Genomic DNA, 26,166 nt, shown 5'->3' on the forward strand with positions numbered 1-26,166 from the left:
GAAGTAGCTGGAAAATTTCACAATCTGCATTTCTCCGACCAAGCTGATTAGAGAAACATTATCCTGCTTTCACAGTCACTTCCAATCTGCCTTTAATCTGTCACTTCAATCGCCTAATTATTTAGTCAATGACCTGGGGACGCAATCTTACAAAGGAATGAAATGCATGCCATATCATTTTCCCTTTCATTTATGCATGATATCGCTGGTTACATGTAATGTTCCCTCAAGCTAAATATGCAAGCCTTGTTCATGTACAAGTATGTGTACATGTGTGTCTATGTCTTTTTCTGGTCTGTGTGTGAGTGCATGCATGCATGTGTGTGTTTGTGCACTGTTCAGGCATTTATTGTCCTTGGCCATCACATCCATACATGTGTGGATGTGTGCTTCAGTGTGTGTCAACAGTAGCTTGTTTAGAAGCTGCTGAGCTGTGAATGCTGGCTGGGAGTAATGCAGTTTAGCCCTTAGTTGGAAGAGCCTTTAGGGAATGAGACTCTGTGGGGGAGTCGTGTTATTGGAAAGGTCATGATTACAGTAGGGGGTCAAAATAACTCGCTGACACTCTTTATACACAAGTGACTGCTATTGTGCCTCAGGGTGTCAAGAACTATATTGAGTATTGACTATATGTCACAGCAATAAAAAGGAAACCTGTTCTCCATTGGCGAATGTTCTACTTCCAAAGAGTGTGAAGTCAGGACAAAAGGTAAAAATACCTTCAATGTCAATAAGACCATCATGTTGACATGCTAATTTTGCTGCAGAAGGGGAAACATTAATGTCTTTTTAAGACTGCAACTCTGAATTCCTCTTAAATATAAAAAAAATGGATTTAAGAATTGCTGCATTTTTCCCTTTTTCTTCTTTGTACATCAAACAATGAGTGACTCTTTCACTTTGCCAGGAAAAAATTGCTGCATTACTGACACTGGCACATATAGTAGTAACCTCTAGATCTCATTCGCACGACCTTTCAGATTGTATGAAAACATGTAATTCAGGGCATTTTAACTTGTATCACATAATAAAGGTTGAATAAAGAAGGAGAATGTTGCTGTTATTCAATGCTTACATTTATATTTTTAGGTTCACTTCACTAGAAGACTAGACTGAGTGGTTTTTGATTGCATTATCCACTTACAGATGCATAAGTAAGAGAAGATAAAGACAAAAGAAGGAGGAAAGAGGGAGGAAAGGACTTTGAACTTTCTACACAGCATGGCCCACTTATAATAGTCCTAGTCTGACACAGGACCCAACCAGCCCGATAAGGACCCAGACCTGTCCAGGGCAGCTGTCTCTCTTTCATCTTTGCCTTCACTGGATGGCAGCTCCTTCCTCTATTTGTGGCCCCCTCACTTCGCTTATCAAGTGTGGATTCTGGAGAGACATCATGCGTATTTGTTCCTGACACCCAATCCGCTAATAAACCTGCTTGGAAATGTGCTTTTAAAAGAGTGTAAGAAAACATTCCACAGTCTGGCTTTGAGGCAGGTCCAGAGTCCCACCAGGCCTTTGCTAAAGCCAGTGCTTAGCGCATCCATCCCGTGTCGCAAAACACACCATCAGAGGTCATGAACTATGGCACTCAGAGAGCACTTTGACCATGGGAATAGCAGTGTTAAAGCCAAAACAACAAGAGATGCAAATCAAACACCAAGACATTCTGTTGCTCAAATTCCATATTTAGACGGCTGGTTTTATGCATTCTGGTCAGTGTCCAAACTGGTCACATATAAAAAAAAAAATTTAATTTCAAATAGTCCCCAAATTTTTTTTATTTATTTTCTAATTATGTTCTACATTTGTTTTTTGCACTCTCACTTTTATTCAAGACTTTGCTTTCTTTCCATCCGAAACCATAACAAATTGATACATTGTACAAAATGCGTTAGAAAGCCTGCTCTCACACAATCACTATTCATGTATTTTATTTACTTATTGCACAACACTGATGCTCACATAACAAATACAAGCCATAATTTGATTCTGTATGGACTTTCTTTGTTAAAGAATGCAGTGTGACAGTTATTATTGACGTCCCCAGCTGTTAAATGCAGCAGTAAACTGACAAATCAGGACTCATGCACTAACATTAAGGTTAAAAGTGCATAGCAATAAGCATAACTTCTGTATCAGAACAAATATTGACTTGTTCATATGTTTGACTGGCAGAGACACTCAGTGATCAGGCTATAATAACAGATGGTGCTGTAACAGAGAGAGAAAGGGGGGGTGGGGGGTTGCTGGAGAGAGTTGATGTGTGAGCTATTTCAGGAATGCCGGAGAGGAAACGTATTGATCGGGACACTTAGACTTGATAAGGACGTCAGGTTTAAGAGGAGCAAGGTAATCATTAAGTACACCACTGGCCGCTGTTGTTCAAAAAATATATTTGCTGCTTCGCCTCTCTTCCCTCCCCCTTCTCTTTTCTTTTTTCCACTTTATTTGGCTCTTTCTTGCCAGAGGTGAAACGAAAATCTCATCTCCATCAGGCTAAATTGTGGTGGGCAGCATTATCAGTTCAAAAGACCTGGGGATTTGACAGCTCCCACTCCATGGTGATTAATTACTTCTCGACTGTGGTGGGCCCTTCTCTCCCCTCTCTCTCTGCCTGCTGCTGCAGTTGTGGTGGTGGTGGCTGGAGGCAACACATGATAAGTGCTGCCCTTATTACTGGTCTCACTGGGAAAAGGCCTAGGCAGCACTGGGCTAACGCAAGCCAATCACACACCGTGCGCCACATGGGGCCGGGAGAGCTTGCAAGATACATGCCCTTTGTTTACTCTTTAGTGCGTAATAGAAAGGTAGAGTGCTGCCAACTCTGTTTGAGATGTTGGGTTAAATAACCTCCTCTGCTCTTCAATCTCTCTTTCCATCTATCCCTCACTCTCTCCCTCCCTCCAGGGTTATAAGGGGTTTTGATCTCTTCTTTAATCACTGCACCAGACTGGATGGGAACTACAGACTGTAGAGCTCTCTATTATCATCAGCCAAGGGGAAGAAGGACACTCCTCATCACATGTCTGATGGACAGAATTAATCACTTATGGACATCATACAGGAGAAGCCATCTATTATAACCAGTGTAATCACACAGGGGAAGTAGCTTCAATCAACCAAAAGAGACCTCAATATAGTTAAGCACTTAGCTGTGTACATATTTGTATTACAAGCCTGTGGCAGCCTTTTCCACTGTTATTTGCATTCTGTGGTTCTCAAGGTTCTGCACACAGCTGGTCCTTGAGCTTCATGTCTCCCTGTAGGCTCCACTCTTTGGCTTGTGTGTATGAGTGGCACATTCCCTGAGGCTGTGCCTGTGTGTCTGTGTGTGTGTGTGTGTGTGTGTGTGTGTGTGTGTGTGTGTGTGTGTCTGTGTGTGTGTGTGTGTCTGTGCATGTGTTTTTGTGTATGTTTCTGCATATGTGTTTCTGTGTGTGAGTGTGAGTGTGTGTGTGTGTGTGTGTGTGTGTGTGTGTGTGTGTGTGTGTGTGTGTGTGTGTTTTAAATAAGCCTACATTGGAAAGCTTCATTATTGGACCTGTCAGTGCTGTAAGTCTCCCCGAAGGCAACGAGGTGGAGATGAGAGACAGAAAGACACACGGTAGGGCACCGTGCACACACGCCTGTCACACGGCTGTCCCCAACGGTGGGCATACAGGCCATTATGATGTCTTCCAGATGGACACATCTGTCTGTTTCCCTGGGAACAAATCTGCTAAAAGCGGGGCGAGAGTCACGAACAAGCCCTCTCTGGTGGAGTTTTATTTGTTTATATCTGCCATAGCAGGCTGTCTGAATGTCATGATGTATGGCGTGAGGAGACACCTCCGGAGACACCTCTAGAGCTACGTTAGATCCCTCAGATAACACGTGTTAAGATGTCAATATTGTCTTAGAACTCAATGTTCTCCTCTGTCCCTCTACATCATTATTAGAATGGCAATATATTTGATTTCTATTGTGGAGAGGGGTCTATTTTTATCCAACTGTATAGGCTTATGCTCCAGAACAAATGTTTTTTTGACTGGCTGTAACTTGTCACATAGATTATTGGACCTCCATTTGTCCCTCCTCTCTCTTCCAGTGGGGGCAGAAAGGATGAGTGTTGTCATTACAGACAAGCAAGCAAGGTGAACCTTTCCTAGATTGGGGACCTTTTCCTGGTACGCAGAATCAGAACAACCCCTCGCTGCACCTCCCTATAATCCCTGGCATTTTGTTTTGATGCTCCACAGCATGAAAATGAGGGAATATGGCAATGTTATGGCATTTGAAGTCAATATGTATTATAAAATCAATCTAGATGAAGATCTGCCCATCCCTCTAATTAGACGGGGTGACTGGAGATTGATTTTTAATTGCAAAAGTAATTACATGGAGCAGATAGCCAGTGACATTTGATTATCTAGGTGATTGATTAAAAGGCCTGGCTGCTGGGGCAGACTGTCAGCCAGCTGAATCCAGACAAAAGAGAAAATTAAAAAAGTTGTCCCGTTTGTAATCACGAATTTCAAGGGTGAAATTACAAAGCCAAACATCCCCTTGGAGAAGCCCAGCATCCTTCCACTTTGCGCCTGTCTGCCCTCCTATCTCACCCCCGCCGTCACAACACCCACAACGCAAGACCCCGGTGACACGCTAAAAAGGGGGAAACAATGATGTGAAAAATGAATTGAGGAATTGTTCTGTTACAGACAGCCTGGTGTGTAAATGATGGGTGCGTATATCTGCTTAGCAGCCCTGTCACATCATCATAGGAAAGAGAGGGAGAGGTACAGACAGACAGAAAGAGGGACAGAGAAACAGAGTAAAGGAAACCTCTTATCTCTCAGACTGCTTCTTCACTCATCTTCATCTCTTGTCATCTCCCTGCAATAGGGGCCTGCACTGTTGCCTGTCGACCGGTAAGGGAGTGAGACTAAATAAACAGGAGAATAACATCTTTTTTTCTCTGTGTGTTTGGGAAAGCCATGAAGAAATCCTTTTTCATGTTGTCTTTTTCTTCTCCTCCTCATCTGTCATTCTTGTGGGATCCCTCTCTTGGAAAATGAACGATGACAAGGTAAACCATTGGGGGGACAGCTGAGCTGTTTATGAGACTGACAAAAACTGTTTATGTGGCTGTGATGGACAGGGCTGAGTGATGACAGTTGGAAATGAAATACATTCTTCATGTCTACCTGCTGCATTCAAGTTAGACTATATATCACCTGGTGGGTACTGTACTTTACAGTCTTATGAATGCATATTTGTTTTGTTTTTTTATCTTGGTTTATCTCTAGTTTGCTAACAGAAGTCATTGTTAGTTTCTGGTTGAGCAACAAAATAATAAAATAATCTCACGTAATAGCTAATATCATCCTGTTTAGCCACACTTGTTGATAAGCCCCCACGGCCACACACACAAAATCTCATACACAGAGCAACATGTTCTCAGTCCTCATAACCAGAAGATCCATTTATTTCTCACCGTAGGACGTGCCTATAAATTATGCCTGGTTAAGGTATCATTTAGCCTGGACTGTTAAGCCACTCCTGTCATTTTAGTGGAAGGTTCACTCTTTGCGCTTTCCATGAAGGCAACATTTATGTCTTTAATTTACAGCTCCTTGCCTGGAGGATACTCCTTGGCTTTATGAAGTGGTATTAGGGGGCTATTTAGTTGTCATGGCAGAGCACTGCTCAGTGTGGTGCAGCCAGCAGAAGCCAGCCCATGAAAAAGGAGAGACGAGGGAGCAAAGGCAGCGATTTCAAATGAGAATCGCTGTCCTTTTAACTCAAAGAGCTCTGTAGCCTGGCAGGAGCAGCTGAGCAGGGTCTTTGAAGGGAAAGAGAGAGAGAGAGAGGGAGGGGAGGGGAAATGAAACAGGCCCGGGCCAGCCCCACATATTATTCCCCCTCAGGATGTACAGAGTCTATATTGGCTGAAGCAGCACGGCCCCTAGGGTCACAGCTCCTTCTCCTCCTCATAGAGCTGCAGCACTAAGAGGGACTTTCCTCTGTCTGCCTCAGAAACAGGCTGGCGAGTGTCTGCGGGTAAACCATCACACATGTGCCTCCCAGCACCAGGCCTGGGCTCTGCGGGTGAACACAAAGCAGCGGCACTTATTAAATTTCCATGAAGTTTACCGAATTTGCGGGATCAGTGGGGTGAGGCCTTTAGGGAACCCATGCCACAGCCTGCAGCTTCCCTCTGCCACTGAAGCCCAGTGTGGTTGTGGGCCTCACCCTCCCTCTCCATCTCCACCTTCCGCCTGTGTCTCTCCTCCCTAGCTAGCCTAACATTGGAGGAGGATTTCTACAGGCTTGGGCTTGCACCCTGCAGAACTTGCTGCCCACATCCTACAGGGGCCCCAGAGGGCATGGTTGTAGCAGGTGGAAAATAACGGTATAAAAGCAAATAGACACATGGCTGCTGATTTGCTGTGCATCCATAAATTATATTTACACAAAAGATAAGAACAAACATATACTACGCATGCACAGAGTTATAGTCAAAATGGTCTTGGTGCTTTATAGTAACAAGACTGAAAATAATAAAAAATATTGTTCAGAGAATGTATTTTACTTTATCCAGTAAGAAATGGAAGGCACGTAATAACAAACCCCAGAAATGTTGGTAGAGAATCCCCTGCATGTCATGGGTAGTAAATGCTCACAGCGGGCCATTCATCAGGGCCAGGACTCTTCCAGATGTGGAACAAGTTAGTGAAGAAGATCACCTGGGTAAGCAGAGAGAGACTGTACATATGGATAAGGTTTGGTTAGTTATGTTCTAAGTTCAGAGAGGCCAACTTGTAAAATTGTCAAGTATGTAAGTTAACTTGTATGCACTGTCTATTTGAATGTACGCTATAAAGGTCATTTTTAGCGTGATGTTTAACGTTTAGTTTACTTTTTTTTTAATTGAGACAGAGCTTTGTGTGTTTCACATTTGGATACAATTGAGTTGCATTTCCCAAGTGTCGACTGAAAGTCTCCATTTTCTTCATGGTTGACAGTAGTGGGTCAACACTCTTCACTTAGCCGACCACAGCACTGTGCCTTATGATTACAATGTGCTTTGTCCATCTCCACAGCAAATGATTGGACTTTACTCACTCCACTCTCATTCTGTCTATTATTAAATCCCAAAATGAAATTTTCTTAAAACAAGAACTAAAATTCCCACAGAATTATTCCACATTTCCTATGCTAATCGACTTGTCTAAGAAAATTCTCTTTTGTCTCTCTGACACTCATGTCTAGACACTGAGTAAACAAAACTGCAGAGTGGAATTATTTCAATCCATTAGTAAAATTGTTATTTTGAACTGTCTTGGGAAATGAGTATTGAGGGCTGAATATGAAACCAAATAAGTTCTTAAGATTGAAGTCCCCCTGCACTCGAAATATGTTTTTCTTCTTGTTCCTACAATTGAATGTTTGAGCTTCTGATTTTAAGGGGCGGGCCTGTGAGCATAATTTGTGACATCACAAATAGTTTGGAAGTCAATCCTGGTCCAGTATGCAACATATATAAGTGTGATGTAATTTTTGATGAGGTGTAAGGAGTAGAAGTCTTTTTTAAGGATTTTAATGTGGAACCTTTGTGAAAAAAAAACCAAAAATCTTATTTTATGTAGCTTAATACATGTTTGGAGGAGATCTTTAAGTTTTTGTTTTTATTACACTTTGCTGCTTTAAAGATAGCTATTATTCTGTGAGCACACTTTCGCACCCATACACAGTTGCTTGTAGATTTGTCATTTTGAATTGACATAGGACAGTTAGTGCAACCACCTTTAAGTCGACAATTATTGAATAATTTAATGGAAAATTATATTCAGTAATATTCATATGTGCTTTTAATCAATGCCATGCAATTACATCATTTTAATTAGACTGTTTGTATTGGATAATTCATTATAAGTATGATAAATTCCAGTTTATGCAATATAAATGCAAATGAATGTCAAGCAAGGCAATTCTCAAAATGCAAATGCAAAACAAACCTCTCCTAGGTATATACAATCTAAAAAATGTTTTCCCTAGTTTTTAGATAGATGACAACTGTGCGTATTACTCATGCGACAGACAACTCAGGTTTAACAAACGAGACTGTATGCAGTGAGGATGTGGTCAATGCAGAGTCAGCTGCAGACGGTCAATTACGGCAAGTGGCAGCCATATACAAATACTTTGCTTGTGTGTGCATAAATAACAGTTTATTCCCATGTTGTTGTGTCTTTTATGTCCTAGTCTAAACCAAGACCAAATACCTAGGTTCTGTTGCCGTTTAGGGGACAGCCTCTGTGTGATTCAGCACACTGCTTTGACCCTGCAATGAAAAGATATACACAGACAGCCATTCTATGATTGCACGTCAGGAAAAAAACAGGCCACAACATTTTCCAGGTGCAGATCAGCGTTGAACTGTGGACATCATTGTAGGTTAAACAAGGCTGTGTTTATTCAACCAACATCTTTCATCATTCTCACACAGGAATTTTAGTCACAACCATTGTCTGGTTCTCTATGCGCTTTTGCAGGTAATGAAAAATTACTAGTTGGGATGAGGTTAGAGAAGAAAAACAATTCCTCATCGTGTAACTAGCATATTTTCTAGCTATCCCGTGTGTGAAAGGGCAATCTTTTGAAAAGAGGACAAATGTAGAGTCAGTTGTGACCTTAAAGAGCGCATGGGCCCAGGCTGTTAGATCTAGATGGAGATGAGGTGTACAAGAGTGTCCCATTAGCTCTACGTTTTCACTGCTCTTCCTCTATGGGTGATGCTGGCCATACTCCAAAAGGACTATGTTTCGATCCCAGGGCCTGATAAAGTCTGGCCCGTGGATGGGCCTGATGACATCTGCACTGTCCGTCTGTGCTCCCAGACAAATGCAACCCAGGAAGGTTAGTGCTGGCCCTTCTGCCTCTTATCAATCAATTACATTTAGCTTTGTCAAATTAATTGTATGGAATTGTTTGCTGCAGATAGGAACCAGGTAGATTCTGGATGGGGGTTGGGCAGGATGCCTGTGTGATTGTTGGTGCATTGTTATTGTGTGCCCTTTTCTACCCTTGCTTCTTTGTAGCTATGCCTCTGTTTGTACCTCTAAACTATGGTTTTGGACAAAAATGTATACTTTCATATAAAAGTAGATTTTGAGAGTAGTTTTAACAAAGCTAGCTGGTTTGTGTCCACAAAGATGGCACACTTTGAATATAGATATTTAACTTCTGGGTGAGGGAGTCAGTCCCATGCCAGTGAATGCACCCCTCTACCTTCTTTGGTTATAAAAGCGGGATTAATTACGTAATGTTCAGCTCACTGTGGCTAATAGCTGATAATGATGTGTGAGAGGTGTGTCAGACGGGGGAGCATACTGGACTGCCAAGTGCTGTTGGACCCAGGTCAGGCTGCGTTCATCTTACTAATGAGATGTCACACGGAGAAGATGGAGCGACCAGAGCGACCAAGCGGTCATTGCAAACTAATTCCCCTCCAGCTTTGGATTGTACAAACACCCTAAATTCAGAGAGGAGCTTGCATGGCCTGCCAACTGACCACATTACTCTGAGGGTTCATTTTTCAGAGGGATATTTGGCTGTGGGGAGACAGCTAGGTCCGGTTTCACCCAGCAGCTGCGCCATTTGTAGTCCAGAGAAGCTAACGGTGGGCCTGTGGTCCTTATTGGTCTGCTGAGTGGAGCCAGTGATCCAGTCTCCCATTTAGTCTTTAGCTCCACTCTGAGGAGATGAGTTGAGGTTAAATCAACGCTTGTCTCCTCCTTCTGAACATCTAAATCTGCAGTGGAGAGAAGTGAGATATGCTCCTCCCTTCATCCACCCCCTCGGGCTAGCCTTGCTTCTCTTAAGTTCTCTGCTGCATTGCCAGTGGGTCAGGTTGATCCCCCCGTCATTGAAACTCATTCGGGGGGCATTAAAGTGTAAACCAGATGAAAAAACAAAGGGCTTAGGCAAATCAGATGGCTCAAACAACAACAACAAACGCACACTCTGTAATCTGCTTAGGGAAATTAATGAGGGGGAGCCCCCTTGGCCAAGGTGGATAATGATCCTGGACCACGGGGATGAGAGGCTGCAGTGGATCAGGCAGAAGGTGAGAACTGGAAGGGGGGATTAGAGACGGACTCCCACCAGAATCAAACAGGACTCTGCCAAAGGGATCCCTCCCCTCCTATGCCCAAACTTCAAAAACTCCAGCCTAAGCTGGAAGTAGGTGTCTGTAATCCCCTCTGTGGCTGTAGATCTATGCGGCCGACTCAGGCCCAGCTTTCATCCTGCAGCTTGTTCGGCATGCTCTCCCTCCATGTCCTGGGAACGTAAACTTTTGCACTGTGGCCCCCGTGCAGATCGCAGGGATCTGCTGGCTCATTACCTCTTCATTAGCGTGCTGCATCGTTGGCTGCCAAGAGGATCAGACCATGCGTGGAGTCTAGCTGCACAGACTGCTTGTGGGGGCCAGAGACCTGGACACGGCAGCCAGATGGACGGATGCATGCTACTGGAAACGCAAGTTAGCAGCCTATAGATCTTTGCGCTGTTGGAAGGCTCCATGTAGCCAGCGAACACATTTTAAAGGACCCATTTGTCCTTAGCAGTGTTACTTCAATACATCCCCAGAAAAATATACTGTGATTGTCATTATACCTGTCCATTGCTCCTGCATGGTTGTCCAATCTGATCATCTGAAAGGAATGGAAGGATATTTCTTATATGTATATATACATACTCTTATTTATTAGGTTCTCAGAATTAGTGTCAAAACTGTCACTTACATCCTCTGGGTATGTTTTGAGATACCTTTGAAATGTGATGCCAGATGCCACTCGGAGTTTTGGTTTTATCTGCCTCTGCTTTTCTTTCTTACAATTCATAGAATGCAGGATGATTTAAAGGAAGGTGTGGAATTGAGAAAATAAGCAGGCTTTGTAGTACTTAATGGGGCCCAAAGCTCACTGTTTAAGCCCTCCCCTGCATCCAAAGCAGCCACAGTCAGGAGCCAAGCTCCATGAAGCCAAGTCTCATCAACCACTCTGCCATCCTCTGGTGTGATAGTGGCAATACATACACACACATTACCAGAAACCTGCATTCAAAATTATTAAACAGGTATGCAAGGGCATTGCAAAATTGATCATAGTTAATGAAATATAATCTTGGCTCTCTCTACCAGAATTGTAGGGTTGTCACAGAAAAATTAAACAATAACACATTATGTAAATGTAAAACATTTTTTTGTTGTCAAAAACAGTCAGATTAATGCAATTTGATTTGATTGACAGCTGACCTCCAACATATTGTTCTCCAGTTTTCTATTACTCTAACATGGTCAAATCAAATAATCATTTGCAACAAATCTTTGACCCTGACCTGACTAAAGTTGCTTGGATAGCTGGAGTATAAATCTGTGAGAAATAATACTTAAATCGCTTCAAGTTTGTCCATAACCTGACTTTTCCCTGTTGTCGCCTTCCTCTTACTTTGCTGCTGGTGTGATCCCTGCATCTAAATTATGCAGTTCCTTATCTGACAGTCATTTCCAAGGCCATGCATGCAGTGTGGCCCCATGTGGTTATGGCCAGGTGTAAAAGCTTGACCTCTCTGTAGGGCAGCAGAGTGACTTTCATTAGAGCACCCACTGGCTGCTTCCCACTGAGCGCACTCATAGATTTAGCACTGAGCCTGCACACAAGATGAGAGGGAGAGTTAACATAATCCAATAAGAAACATTAAGGAGAGATGTAAACAAGGACATTTAAAATAACTCAATGCAAAAACGTTCCATTTTGATATTGCACTACCTTTTATATTGCCTTATTTTTGTTGATAGAAATAGGGTCAGGTACGTCAGGTGTTTTGCACATAGCACAACACAAACTGCAGTAGTTATTGTGTGGAAAATGCAAGCATCACCTTTGTATCCTGGATGGCTGACAGGACCCACTGTGCAAATGAACAATGTGGCACTGAGGGTTTTCTGAGTAAACATTTGTGCGCACACAACACACATTTAATATAAGCTAAATGCACACACACATTTTGAATGCCTCTGGATTTCCCAGCATGCTCACTATTGCCTCCTGCCCGGATGGTATCGTCACATTCTCTTTCATACGCGGTCACAGTTGTTTTTGATATTTTCATCTACTAGCCAGAGGATATTTATCTGCGGGAGCGTAGTGGCTGGAGAGCCTCTTTCAAATGCTAACAATTACCGGGCCGCAACATGAGGAGCTCACTAATTAATGCATCCAACAAGGTCCCGCAGTTGTGCTGGAGAAACTCAAACGATTAATGTGTGTCATTATATTGTAATTGCATGGTAATTCCACATCTAAAGCACATACACAGACGCAGACCTCTTTTCAGCCCTAAAGGTAGGTATACTGCACACTGCTCCTGGTAGCAGATTAAGGTCGGAGATTGTTTCTCCATGGAGAATAAGGATTAACTAGTGTCAAAATATTCTCTTAGCTTCTTCACAACTTCATGTGTTAAATTTGTTTTGGTTTATTGTTTGTTCTAGGATACAATTTCACATGACTCGAGCATAAAAATGAGTAGATAATAAAGCTGAGGGTAAAAGTCTCATCCAGGAAAAGATAACAAAACAACCACTTGGTTGCTGTTGAAGAAAAAAAATTTTAGTGTTGTGCTTTTGCAAAAATTGCCACCCATATTCACCCTATATTTTATGTCACTTTGTTTGGTTTGTTTTGGTTGATTGATTAATTGACCGATTGATTGATAAGTTGATTGAAATGGCAGGAGGAGAAGGTCTGCATAGATCCATTCAGTTGTTTAGAGCATGATGAAACTTAAGTGAGAGATGCATGTTATTTCTCTACTTTGCCTTATAAGCATACTGTACATGCACATTTACATTACATTTCAGGGGTGTGTGTTGGTACACATGTGAGGAGGAACAGAAAGATAAAGTGAGAGAGGAGGAACGTTTGTCTATTTCAGCTTGATAAACTAAACTGCTGTGCAGTGGGCTCATTGGTGGCCCCTACTGTGGCACTTCATGAAGACATATGGGCCTAAAGAGCACTTGATGTGGCTGCCACCGCCTTGCTTGTCATCCACAATTTCGCCTGCCCTAATCCCTGCTTTAATTTACTCCACTCCACAAGGCAAGCAGTGACTAACGCTGTCCTCGGGGGTCCTTTCACTTATGCCACTGGTGACAAGGAATATGCAAAGGTACAATTTCTCACCAGGAAGGGTGACAGAGAGCAGTTCCGCCAGGGAGCACACCTCCCTTTTCTGAGCATCTTTTAATGCCACTCAGAAGAGCACTTTGCAGTTGCAAACTATTCTTCAGAGACCTCTTTATTAACATGTTGATCCAAGGGGTCATCAGGTGAAGATTGTTTGGTGCAGAGGATGTGGCTATTGATTTGCTGAGAGATAGACTTTGCTGGAAAGTTTGTGACAGTGGAGGGAGACTACAGAGACTACTTCTTCAGACTCAATCTAAACTGTTTTCAACCCCTTTATCCTTTTTTTCTGCCTTATTTTTCCCACTCGTCTAATTTTCCCCTGGAATGCTGGGAGGGAGAGGAGCCGTTGACGGGCACAAGTAATTGCTATCAGTCTGTCATTAGGTTCTCTCTCTTACCCCCTCTCTATTTTTTTTCTCTGTCTCTCTACACAGGCCTGTGCTCAGCATTGCTTACAAATAAGACACTTAGGAGACGAGTGGAATTTGCTCCCCAAAAGCTGTGATGTATTGGATTTTTTACGGTCAGAGCAGCTCCTCCAACTGCCTTTTCATTCTCTGTTGTCCTGAGAACCATTTTCTCTGTGTTTGCTATATTCACTCTCTCTCCCTCTTTGCCCTCTCCTCTCTGCCTTTCAGGGTATCATTTGCAATTTAATGCTTACCTGGGGTGAGCCTTGACAATAGCTTCCACCATGAAATGGCCCAGGCCCTGCCTGCATGCCTAATGAGGTTGATGTTGAGCTATTTAGGTCATTTTCCCTTTACAATATCTACTTAATGCAACTCCATGGGAGTGGATTGTTGGAACGGTTAAAGATTCTATTAAGTCTTTACAAAAGCCAATCCATTCTGCTGTCCACCACATACTACCAGGGGCACTGCTCTACTTCACTTTTGCTTTGTGCGAGGCTGTCGCAACAAAGCATAGCAAGGAGGTGCAATGTTACTCTGGAGGGTCACCCCACTAATATCGCTCCAATATTTGGCAGTGTGGTTTTTTTGTAGGTGAAAAGGCAAACATCCAGTCAATCAGCAATTCCTTTTGTAACATATGAAATCTGGATTGAGCTAGTAAATTCATATTAATCATCGCACAAAATGATCTGCCAAAACAGACGGCCAACACCAACTATTAATCAGAGCAGAACCCGTGACAGCCTTTGGAATCGGAAGGGAAGGAGTCAGAGGGGGGCCCTCTTTGAGAGAGTACTTGATATGAAAACTGTGTTGTTGTGCTTTGTACCAGCCTGTGGGAGTTTTTAAACAAGCCCATATGGTGGTAGCCACCAGCTTTGGAGAAGGCGGGTGGGTTGGGGGGTTAGCCAGGGCCAGGATTTCACACAGTCAGTATTGAGTGGGATTGAGGAGGCGAGCTCTTAAGCTGTCTTTTCAGGCACAGCAAAAGCCCTCCATCTGGCCTCCCCTAAAACTCAGGGCGAGTTTACTCAGCTCCCTGTCGGCTGATTGGGCCTCCTGAAGCAGAAGTAACAGCATCAATAGTGTAAACCCTTGCCACTTGAGAGTATTACATTTCTTTTCATGCTTGACTTAATCAAAAGTGGGGAAGTGAAATTTACACCTTTTTGATGTTCTTTTTTCCCCGCTCACTAAGAGGGGTGATCTTAACGCATTTGATCTTCACAAGCGCCCACTAAATGGCCAAATATGCCAAGCAGACGGAAGCAGACGGTTGGCAGTTGCCAGTTTGCGCAGGGTCACTGTTGGAGCACTCCATGTGGCGGGGCAGGCAACCTCACAGAAGGCTCCAGTCTTCACAGAGTCCAGCCAAGCTTCTGTCTGGAGGCCCACTGTCCCTCGCTCACTGTCCGCACCCAGCCAAAAATCAATCCACCCTCATGCTGATTCTCTCTGCTCTGCCTGAGCCAGTGTGAGACTTGTGTCGATTGAGCAGCATCAATTGAACACTGTAACTGGGGCTTTATAACAAAACGGATAGACAAAAAGCACCAGCCAAGTGTCAACGCTATGATGTGTATATTTGATGGAATTAGCATGGCTTTGCAGATTCAATATCTACTTTGCATGCAACTGCATACCGCATCATGTACACATAGACAGATTGAGCCGTCAGTGAGTAGTTTGAGCTATCAGAAAATTGCGAGGATCCGGCTTCTCATCACTGTTATTTACATAAATGACCATCTGATAGCAGAGATTGGGGTAAAGCCAGCAAAGGGCGGACTGGCTTTGTTGAGTGAATAAATGTTTTGACTATAGTAACCTCACTAATCCAAGCTGATGACTAGTGCTGGAGCAGAGGGAGCCGACCTGGGGATGTGTGAAGATTCCCCTCAACAGGAATCTGGAGAGAGCAGTTGCCGGAGAGCTGCTAGCCAGTGACAGTTGCTCCAGGAGCCTGGCTTTAATGAGTGTGTGATGTCTGGAGTCTTTAGCTCATGTTAAGCCCAGGCTAAGGCCAGGATCTGACTGATGGAGCCCTAGGCCTGAGTACTGTGGAGCTGTGTTTGCACCTCTTAATGAAGCTGGGGGCAGACGACATTGCCTGGCCCTCCGCCTGCCCTTCCTCTCTCCCCAGGACTAGCCCTGTGCCAGCCAAGACTGCAGCAGAGACCCACTCCATTAGTTCCTGTTTATTTCCCAGGCTTCCAAACCCTACACCCTTAGTCATCGTGTGCAGCAATTTTTCCCCTCCCCGTTCTTAAACTGTTGTTGGTTATTCATTTCGGTCCAATTTTCTCACTCACTGTTGTAGGCAAGACATGAAAAAAACTGAGATAATTAAATGCTTGTGCCCTGTGGAAAACAATGTTTTCCCCCTCTTTGTGTTGAATATAAATTACCATTACAGTGCCTGGGTTGCAAAAATGTGTGTCTCTGTGAGTGTGTCTCTGTGAGTGTGTGTGGAAGGAGTTTACTTGGTGTCAGCATGAAAAGAAGGGGCCCCCATCCAGGCAGCCAAAATCCTGCCGAGGAACTTGTCTGGGATCGTGATGTTCCGACAGCTCCACTGTGACAAGATACATAGTTTCCATTCAGCGACAAGCTTCTTATTGGTTACTATAGTTTCACTAATGCCCAATTGAAGGCGATGCCTAATCTCGACAGAATGGGTTAAAAGGTGCCGATGTCCAGAGCCACAAAACCACATGTTGAGAGTCAAGGGACCCAGGCCCCACAAAGCACAGCTCTTCCAGCTTTGATGTGGCCCTATCAGGGGCAGGAGATTGAAGAGAGTGGGGGAAGAATACACAGAGGCCCCCGCAGCATACAAACCCCTCGAAGGACTTGCTGACAATGGCAACTGCTGAAGAGCGGGTCAGGGCCTCACAAATGGTGGGGCATCTCAAGAAGACACACAGCACCACTTCCTCCTCTTCTTCTCCCTCTACCATCACCACTTTCATCATCATTGCTGTCATTTTTATTGCCATTGTCACCATTTCTCTCATTCATATAATAATTAGTGCCACCTTCACGATCATAATTGCCTCACTCACAAAACATTATAGCATCATTTTTCTCTCGCTACCCAGCCTGCTATATTGCACACTTGCTTGTATCCAGTGTATCAGTGCTCTTCAGAGATGGAGTAAAAAAAGAGAGCAGAATAAATAAGGTGGAGAGAAACACAGGATGAAGAGTGAGGAACCACTCTTACACTGGTGTGTATACTGCGGGGTGCTATGTTTAAGGCTCTCACATCTCAAGTACTATGCTGGAGTAGCCTGTGGAAGGCAGACTGTGGGTGTGTGTGTTGGGGGATTGCTCTCTGTTTCAATAGACTGCCGCTCAATGGCTCTGAGGAGTAATTGAAAAGCTAATATTGTTCAGCATATCCCAGGGATTACGTCTTATTGTAGTAATAAGTATGCAATACTGCAATGTTTATTTTTGGTCAGGCTTTGTTGCAGCCACTAATTGGTGCTGAGTGTGAAAATGTGCAGTGCGCATTAACATGGCTGAGTCATGACGGCACAAACAGTCTCGCAGTAATCACTTGCACTGTGTTATCTTTGGAAAGTATCTTGGCTGAAAATCAGACGAGTAGTCAAAGACGCGATCGATGTGCATCGCTTTACAAATGTGTTGAAAATTAGTCTGCAAATATGATTGTAATGTGCGCTTATGTTAGTGACACTGTAAAATCAGCAGGGTCGACCTGCAGAGCATCTGCTTATGATGTTTATCTCACAAACACAGAGACAGCTGTTTGCATGCCCATTCATATATTAGACAGACGTTAACGTTGGTGTTAAAAAAAAAAAATCTCACTCAGCGTTGCTCAGTCGCCGACCATTGCCATATCTCCCCTCATTGTGCAGTTTATGGCAGATTTTAAATCAATTAAGTATGTAATTTGTAACAACTGCTGAGACTGGTTCAGGCCTAAACAATGGCAATGGGATAACTGCCCTTTAGTGAAGCATCAATGGGCTTACAATGTGCTGAATTAGCTGGCATATTAATGACCAGCCGCAATACCCCTCCATTCTCCTCACCCAAATCTGCTTATGCAAATGGCCCATGAATCCAGTTCAAAGGAGTCTCTTTTAAGTGAGGCCTATACCCATCCACATTGGGGGCTGTGAGAGAAAGTGACATGAGAAAAGTTAGGGACACTTGTCTTTTTTTTTTTCTTCTCACAGAACATGATCCAGTTAGCATGCACCTCTGCTGGTTACTAGCATGGAAGGGGTTGTCGAGTCCATAGGATTGCTCCATGCAGAGGGGGCAGGGAGCGGGTTAATCCAGCCAATTGTGACTGTGTGTTTAAAATGTGGTGTTCAGCAGGGGGGAAAGCAGGACCCATCCAAGTTCATGCCCCTGTGTGAAAGAGAGGAGAAAGGCTGTGGGGTTCGAAGTTGAAGGAATAGAATAATCCCCTTCACATTTGTTAAAGGGCCACTGGTCTTTTGTGTTGGCCAAGACAAATTTAAAAGGCGATGTCATAATGGTTCAATTGGAATGATATCTTTGAACACAATAGATGTGGCTTCTTTCCACGAACAACTTAAAGCCCCATTGTTCCTATTATTGGGTGAGATGTTTGGATACATGCGTACACTCTGAATGAGAATAAGTTGTTGTAATACAACCTGTTATAAAATATTGAGCATGATTACACATGTTGTGGTCTCATGAATGATACAGGCACAGTGAGAAAGGAAGGGGGCAAATATCTTGATGGCAATGTGATTTCTTTCTGCATACAACAAACATATGTTTGCCAACACTTTTTTTTTTTGCAGTTTAAACACAAAATTTGTTTAGTGATTGTATATAATAGGCTCGGCTGGCGCCTTAGGTAACAAAATTAAAACAATTTTGCTGCTTGACCTCTGTTAAAACTGTTTCAGGTGAATATCTTTGAACATGTTTGTTTTTCATGTTTGTTTTCTTTGTAGCTTTGACTGACTTTGTTCCTGACATCAGTGATGATGTATATGTTGGATATAGGTGTGGAAATTCTGAATAAATAAGACATTTATCACCACTAGCAGCCCTCCTGTTGGAACAGCCTTTCTTTACAATGCCTGACAGCATGTGTTTGCCTGCATTTCCCAACAACTGTTGCCTGTGTATCTAGAGGCTTAATGTTAAGTTTATCCATGAAGTGCACATTCAATACACTGTTAACTCTCCCAGGGAGTTGCCAATTAAACACAAAGCCTTAATTTATAAATCTAACTCTCTAAGTACACGTAATACCCAATTGAGTGGTATTATTTATTATTGCAGGATTCTTCATGCACTTGCTGGGAACAGTGCAAGTTCTGAGAGGGATTATGCCAGCGACAGAAGCAGTGAGAAGGCAGACATCCTAATACTCACTGCTGGACAGGAAGGTCATTACAACAAATTTGAAAGCAAACAGAGGCTAAACGGTACATGCAGATCTTTATCTTAAACTCCTTGTAGGGTTACGGTCTACCTTATTACGACATTGCAGCTAACAAGAAATCTGTGGATTACAGTCTCATCAATTGACTTTAAAATAGCATAAACATTTTATTTATTTTTTTATTTTGTCTGTCAGTCATTGATTACACTGATATTTTGTCCATGGCTGCTCAGCAACATTCTGAAATAAAGAATAGCAACTGCTTGAAAAAAGTAATAAGTAAGTAATAGGTTTTAAAAGAATGTTTCAGACAGTATAAAAAGCAAAACAACTCCCCTTTAACTTCTGACCCACACCTCCTCCTCCCCATCCATCATGGCACTGGGGTTGTTGGACGCCGGCCTCTCAGTGAATTTTCCCTCCTTAAAGAAGCTCATAATGGCTGTGTGAAGTCCCTAAGAGGGAGGGTTCCACTAGGTGACAGATTCTTCCTGTCCGTGAAATTCCCCCTGCGATAATTTGTCTTTGTGCTGATGGGCCCGTAGCTCCACGCGACATGGGTTATGGCAGCGAGGGCGGGACCGTCCTCATCACCTGCCATCTCTGTGGCCCTCTTGACATCCCACACACATAACCCCCCACCCACACCCACACACTCTCCATTCTCCTGTCCTCCCTATCCCACACCCCCCACTTTCATCTCTCCAGCAGGAGCTGTCTCCTTACTGGCAGAGCAACCAAATAATGGAGCTTGTCACAGGCCTTGTTCTTTGTGTTTTTCAGGGCCCAAGAAAAATGCAAACACTCTATTGTAGTCATTAGTTTTCCCATCCTTTCTGCTGGGGCTTGTGGGTGGGGGCTTTGACCTGGTTCAAAAGGGACTCAGGGAGGAATTGGGCTTTTTAGAGAAAGTGAATTCTTGATGTCACATGCTTGGTGTGTGTGCATTATGCATTGTGAGTGTTCTTGCTTTTGTATGTGGCTAAAATGTGTTCTTGAGGGCATGTTTCTATGTTAGATATACACTAGCAAAATAATTAGTTTTTTGGTGTGTACATGACTAATTACTTGTAGTGTAATTAGCTCATGAAGTGTCATTTTGATTTGTCTGGACAGATTCCTGTGACATGGAGCGAAGGGACCAAGTGTTTCAGGGGTCTCCAGCAGAGGTGTGGGTCAGGTGGGGGGTGTTTGAACCGAGCTACAGGGGTCCTGGAGGAATTTAGAAGCTGCTGAAAGACAGGGAATGTCTGCTATGATCATCATACAGCTCTATAAATCTGAAAAACAGCCTGACTTGCTTTCATCACTACATTTGTCACCACAGAATATTGACTACTCGTGTGCACCTTGTATACATAAAGTATACGGAAGACAGCAGTTGTTCATTTATGAATATAAGACTTTTCATTTAAAGTGTTTCTGGAGAAGGGTGTTAAGCTACTGCTTTATTTTGCTAAAAGTTGCCTGGAGCAACTGTTTGCAAATAGGATTTTACATTTTACATACATTTATGCCATTGTATGACTCTAATCAAAGACTTTACTGACAAGTGTACTTGGATTTGAACCTCTGTATACAAATCCATCTTCCCACTTAGTCCATTCAGCGTCTGGTGTAACACGGAAAGACTTGAAAAGGCTTAACAGGTCTGAACAGGAACCAGACACAGTGCCTGCTATTCTCTGCCAGTGCTGTTATGATATTGTGCGGGTGCTTGTAGAAACAAACCATTTGGGCCTGATTGAGAAGCTCATCAATAGGCAAGGATAGACAAAGAGGAAACCCATGCTTGCTGCCTTTGTACTCACTTTAAATTCAGCTCTTATCTGGAATGTACCAGCTGTCCACTGTACACAAAAAACTGCTGCCTTTCCCAAACCTGATCCTGGCATTTGGGCTGAGTGAAGAGGGAATGGGGAAGTGCAGGCCCCAGGCCCCTGGGGTCTGACTGAGGGCCCCTGGGAAGAAACTGATGGACAGGGGTAGAGGGGAGTATAGCAACAGGCTGGCACTAACACTGGGCCCTGTATGGGTCTGAAAAGAACCTAGGCATGTGATTTAGTGTGTGTGCTAGTGTTTGTATATGCAGGTGTGTGTGCATGTGCATGCATGCACCAGCCTGTAAATGTGTGTCGGATTTCTGAGTGGGGTTTCAAACATTCAAGGAAGTACTTTTAAAGAAGCATGGGTAAATATAGCCATGGAAAAACAGTGTCATATTTACACACAACACATGTACACACATCTACACTGCTGGGCAATCAGACTCTTAGACCAAAGCTGGAGCCCCTTACAGCCTGATAACCCAAAGAACATGATGGATGATGGCAGGCACTTTGAAGTAAAGCTTATCTAAATACAGCATAAGGAACTGCCCTTTAACACACAAGCTCTCCATTCAACAAAACAGTCAATAACACATACCTGAACTTCCATGTAGGATTAATGCTTGTCAATATGAGCTCGGGAAACACACCCATCACAAATTGCTGCACTGTAATTCTAAACAAGTTTAAATTCATATAATATGAAAGGCCGTTTGTGTGTATATGTGAAGATGCGTTGCTTTTGTTTGTTGCTCATTTTCCTGGAAGCACAGCCACTCATGGCTCATGGCTCTATAGATGTGTATTTGTTCACAGTTCATTTGATGTTGTTATCTTGCATTAGCCACAGTATTCCTCCTTGTCTGTAGCTAGTGCTCTGCAGAGCCCTCAGGTTATAGGCCCTCGTTTCACCCATCTTACTAAACGACTTAACCAAACTAATGAATTACCCAATTAATCAGAGCAGGACCCTCTCTTTGCCCTTAAGTGCTCGTTTATAGAAGGAGACCGCCCCTTTGACCTCTATCCCTCTAGGGCTGTTTCAACCAGCTTCTCTGCGTAACATTAAATAAATATCATTTCAAGGCCATATTAATTCCTCACATACCCATCTTTAAATAATTAGTCACACTTACTGTATGCATTCTAGGTTGTCAATACATGTGTGTCTCAGCTGCATGCATGTATACGTGTGTGTGTGTGTGTGTGTGTGTGTGTGTGTGTGTGTGTGTGTGTGTGTGTGTGTGTGTGCACAAAGTAGGCTCATATTGGTGTGCCTCTGTGTGTGTGTTTAATCCATTTAAACCAAGTCCAATTCAGCCACTTCCTCTCTCCGTCAACCTTATCTGTAGCTGCTGGGGACAAAAATCATTTGCAGTGGAGTAAAATGACTGAAAAGAATGGGGAAATATCAAGTGCATCTTTTTGCTCCCCCATTTATTCCACTCGCTCTGAGTGAGCTTTATCGGGCCTTACACATCGCAACATACCCCCTCCTTTTTTATTTTACTTAGATTTTATTTTGCCCACTCAAACTTTTCATTTTCTGACAGATTGAGGCACCCTATTTAACAGTTTTATTCATCTGTGCCTGCAGGCAGGGACTGACGTTACAGTCAATAAAAATGGGAGAGCTTTGCAGGCACCTCTTCTTCCCCCTTCCCTTTGTGTGCAAAGTGGCAGCCGTGAATTTAATCGAGGGAGAATGTTGTGATTACTTAATGGTTTCCCAGGCAGCCATGGACTGGAGAATTAAATTCCGCATCTGCTTTCCAAGGCGTTAATCTCCTCTCCTCACATTCCGCCTGTTATGATGTGCACACAAGAGATAATGTTTAAACCGACTAAAGCAGGGTAAACCAGCGCAGGCTGTTATTGGCTTTATAATTACATAATTAACTTTTTGTTTCTAATCGTTACGGAGGTAATGGCTCTGCTAAAACGGGGGGCATCTGCCGAGCAGAAAAACCAAATCAAAAATCAATAATCCATAGAATGTCATTACAGTAAGTGCTTAGTCTTGAATCACAAGAGAGAGAGACAGAAAGATGGTTCAAAAGGGAGAGCAGGTTGTCTTTTCCCTTTTCTTTTCCTTTCCTCCTTTTCCTGTGCGGTAAATGAATCTCATTTGGAGATGAGAGTGTTATCTGTGGGAGAGGAGGCCCAGCAGCTGTGGGGAGCAGCAGGGTATCAGGCTCTGCCAGGTGCATGGCAGGGGAGAGAGAGGGCCAAGCGCCACCGTAAATTACACCTGGCCTCCCAGCACCGCTATTGTAGGGCGATTGACCCGCTCCAAATGAATTCCATTTTCTGCAGGTCCCTCCTTATTTCTAATTTACATTGTGATCATATATGTCTGAAAAATGATATCATAAAAAAGATGAATGTACTAATTACCTCTCCTCTTATCTCTCCCTCGCCCGGTGCTCACCCCTTTGGACTTACTCCTCGCAGCATGTAAGTATGTCACTTATTTCATTGTGACAGGCGTAATGTATTCACAAAAGTGCACCATAAATACAGGCGTTCAGGTTGGCCACCTTGCACTCACATCGGGGGCCTCACAATGCCATGCCTGCTCAAATGAATGGCGAATTGACAAACATTTCTAGAGCCAAATTACCCCCGGTGTCACTGTGAAATTAGGTTCTTGACCCGGCCTCTGATGCATGCTTATATTTCTACATATTTTCCCCATCGATTTTCATGCATGGCGTCTGGCCATTTCGGTGTGAGACGAGGCTCCCTATGAGAAAGGGGTTAGGGGTATTTTAATACACCTGTGAAATGAGACTCTACTCGTCATGAATATGCTAAAGTAGAGCTGTCACAGCAGTCAGAGTGATATCCCCTCACCTCTGCCAGATGAGCTGAGAGGGGGGGATAACTGACTTCTTGGGGAACCAAGCTTATGCTGCCTGCCAATGTCATTTTAACAAATAGGCTTATTAACAGTTCAGAGGCCAAGGACAACAGCAAGGTTATGCAACTCTACTGACATATATGGGAAAATATGAGAGAAATATTGAGTTGGCTGATAGGTGGTGATTGTGTGTGTTCCCGTTTCATTACTACACAGCCTTGTCTAAAAGTCTTCTATGTCCAGCCGTCAGAGAGATGGCTTCCTCAAGTGCTTATGTCTCCTCACCTTGGAATAAACTTGTAGTCTGCCTGTCAACATCTGTTTGCTTAAGATTTCACCTTCGAAATGACTTTGACTTTGTGTGTGTCTCTGTCTGGCTTTTTTTCCTCTGCATCTGCTAGGCTCTTCAAGCACACATGCTCAATCATTTGACTCTGTATTCCATGACACTATGCTTTGGCACTTGACCTTCTGACCTCATTCCCAGACTGCGATAACCACCCCTTGGAACCCAGCATGGACAGCAGTATAATGGTAATTTGCTGAGGTCGCTGTTGCTAACCTATACTACAACAAACCTCCCAAGAACATCTGAAACAATGTTCACTGGGGTCACATTTATGACTAAAAACAGCAACCCTTTCAAAAGTCATGTAATTATAGTTTTATTTTTTAAATGTTATTTACAACATTATGTATATATTCTACCAGCTATATTGTAGGTTAGTCAAGTTAAGTAATTATGAAACTGACTACAAAAAGAAATATCTAATTTTACTCATTTAACCCAGAAACTCTGCGACAAAGTCTTATTTTCACCTCTGAAACTTTTGAAGGAGAGTACAGCGTGCTGTGACAAACAAGCCTTTCCTTAGAAACACCTCATTTTGTGTGTAGCCATTACCCTTTGGTGTCACATTTGGCATTTGTTTTAAGTTGAGTCTTTTCAGGCACAAAGGCACTATCTCTAGCTGTAAAAGCCTGTGTGAAACGCTTTGCTTAACCTGCTGACACAAAGGAACCACTTAAGCCGTTTTCCCCTTCATCCTCTACAAGCGCAATGACTCACTTTCCATTTGAAATCAATAATGGGGGATGCCGGTGACCGAAGGTAACCGCAGTAGGACGGCATGTATACTGAAAGATATCAACACCGAAATGCCACCAGGTGCATTCAGCACATGACACATGCAAGTTGCGGAAGTGTGTATATATGTGCATGCATACAGACATGTACATTTGGGAGTTTACATGTGCTTACGTGTCTCCCCATGGAGACTCAAAAGGGCCTTCTCCTTTTAACCAGCTAAATTCCCGGAAGGGCTTTGCGGACCTGTTGACAGAGCACCAAAGGCTGTTGCCCTGGGGCGCAAGGGGTCGGTGCTAGTAGACTCTCAGCCCCCTGAGCCTGGGTGGATGTCTGGAGGGTGTGAGGCCACCTGGCCAAAGTCGGGAGCGGCAGTGATTAATTCACCTTGTTTAGGGTGCCGTCATCGGAATGAGACGGACGAGGGCTCAGGATGATGGATGAGGGCCGGAGCAAGGGCTGATAAGACATGGCCCATGAATCTGTTCTACATCATCGGCTCCTTTGATCACTGACAGAAGTTCAGAGATGGGCCTGTGCATCTGTCCAAACAAACAAAAGCCTCTTCCCTCCCAGAACCCTCCCTTACTCCGCAACACTGTGACCATCCACCATCCCCTACCTCCAATACCCTGCCTCTCAGGTTAGCTCTCACTCGTAAACAAACAGCCGAGAGACAAAAATGGAATGACAGAGAGGGCATGCATCTGAGAGCAAGATGGAGTGATAAAGAAAGAAAGAGAGCAGGACATGGATTGGAAAAGACAGCGAGACAGAGAGAGAGAGCAAACTATCCATAAGGGGGGCTTGGAGCCTGTGAACCATGGCAGCACGGTTTAAAGCTCCCCAAAAGGAACCCTCCTCTGCAATGACAGATTCGGCAGATAAGAGATGATCCATGAAAGCCGATCGGTGTGCTGACAGCAGGAGAGAGGCCTTGGCCCCGGCCGGCAGGGTGCATTACTGTGGGCAAACGCAGCTGTCAGGGCCAAACGGGCCCTCAGCTTTCTGCCATGCCACCACACTGACGTCACACACCAAGAGCCAAGGCCTGTCCACCCCCTGCTTCACCCCCTCCAGTCACCGAACACTGCATTCCAGCACTGAAACATTCCCAGGCCATTCAATTGCACAACTTCATTTTGGGGTATATATCAGCTGACAGGTGTTGAAATTAACCTATCTCAGCAATTCTCTGACATATTGACAATGTGTAAAGGAATGCAGGGGTGCACTGAGTGAAGGATTTCTGACAGGTAAGGCATAAAAGATTAGACTTGGATTTATTCTTGAGAATCGCATTGAGCCGCTGTTACGAGG

At 43.6% G+C, this 26,166-nt stretch overlaps 1 long non-coding RNA gene across 2 annotated transcripts in view; it reads right to left on the reverse strand.

Moving 5' to 3' along the window:
- LOC127352141 (uncharacterized) overlaps positions 1–26,166 on the reverse strand; it is an 82,817-nt gene that overhangs the window by 15,961 nt on the left and 40,690 nt on the right. The window contains exon 1 of one of the 2 annotated variants that reach the window (XR_007881045.1): positions 6,613–6,743. The exons of the other annotated variant lie outside the window; for it this stretch is intronic. This is a non-coding gene — a long non-coding RNA (uncharacterized LOC127352141). Of the gene's footprint in view, positions 1–6,612; positions 6,744–26,166 lie in introns of those variants that run through there. 2 annotated transcript variants of the gene reach the window in all.

This window comes from Dicentrarchus labrax, unplaced genomic scaffold (genome assembly GCF_905237075.1).
Source record: "Dicentrarchus labrax unplaced genomic scaffold, dlabrax2021, whole genome shotgun sequence".
Taxonomy (NCBI): Eukaryota; Metazoa; Chordata; class Actinopteri; family Moronidae; genus Dicentrarchus; species Dicentrarchus labrax.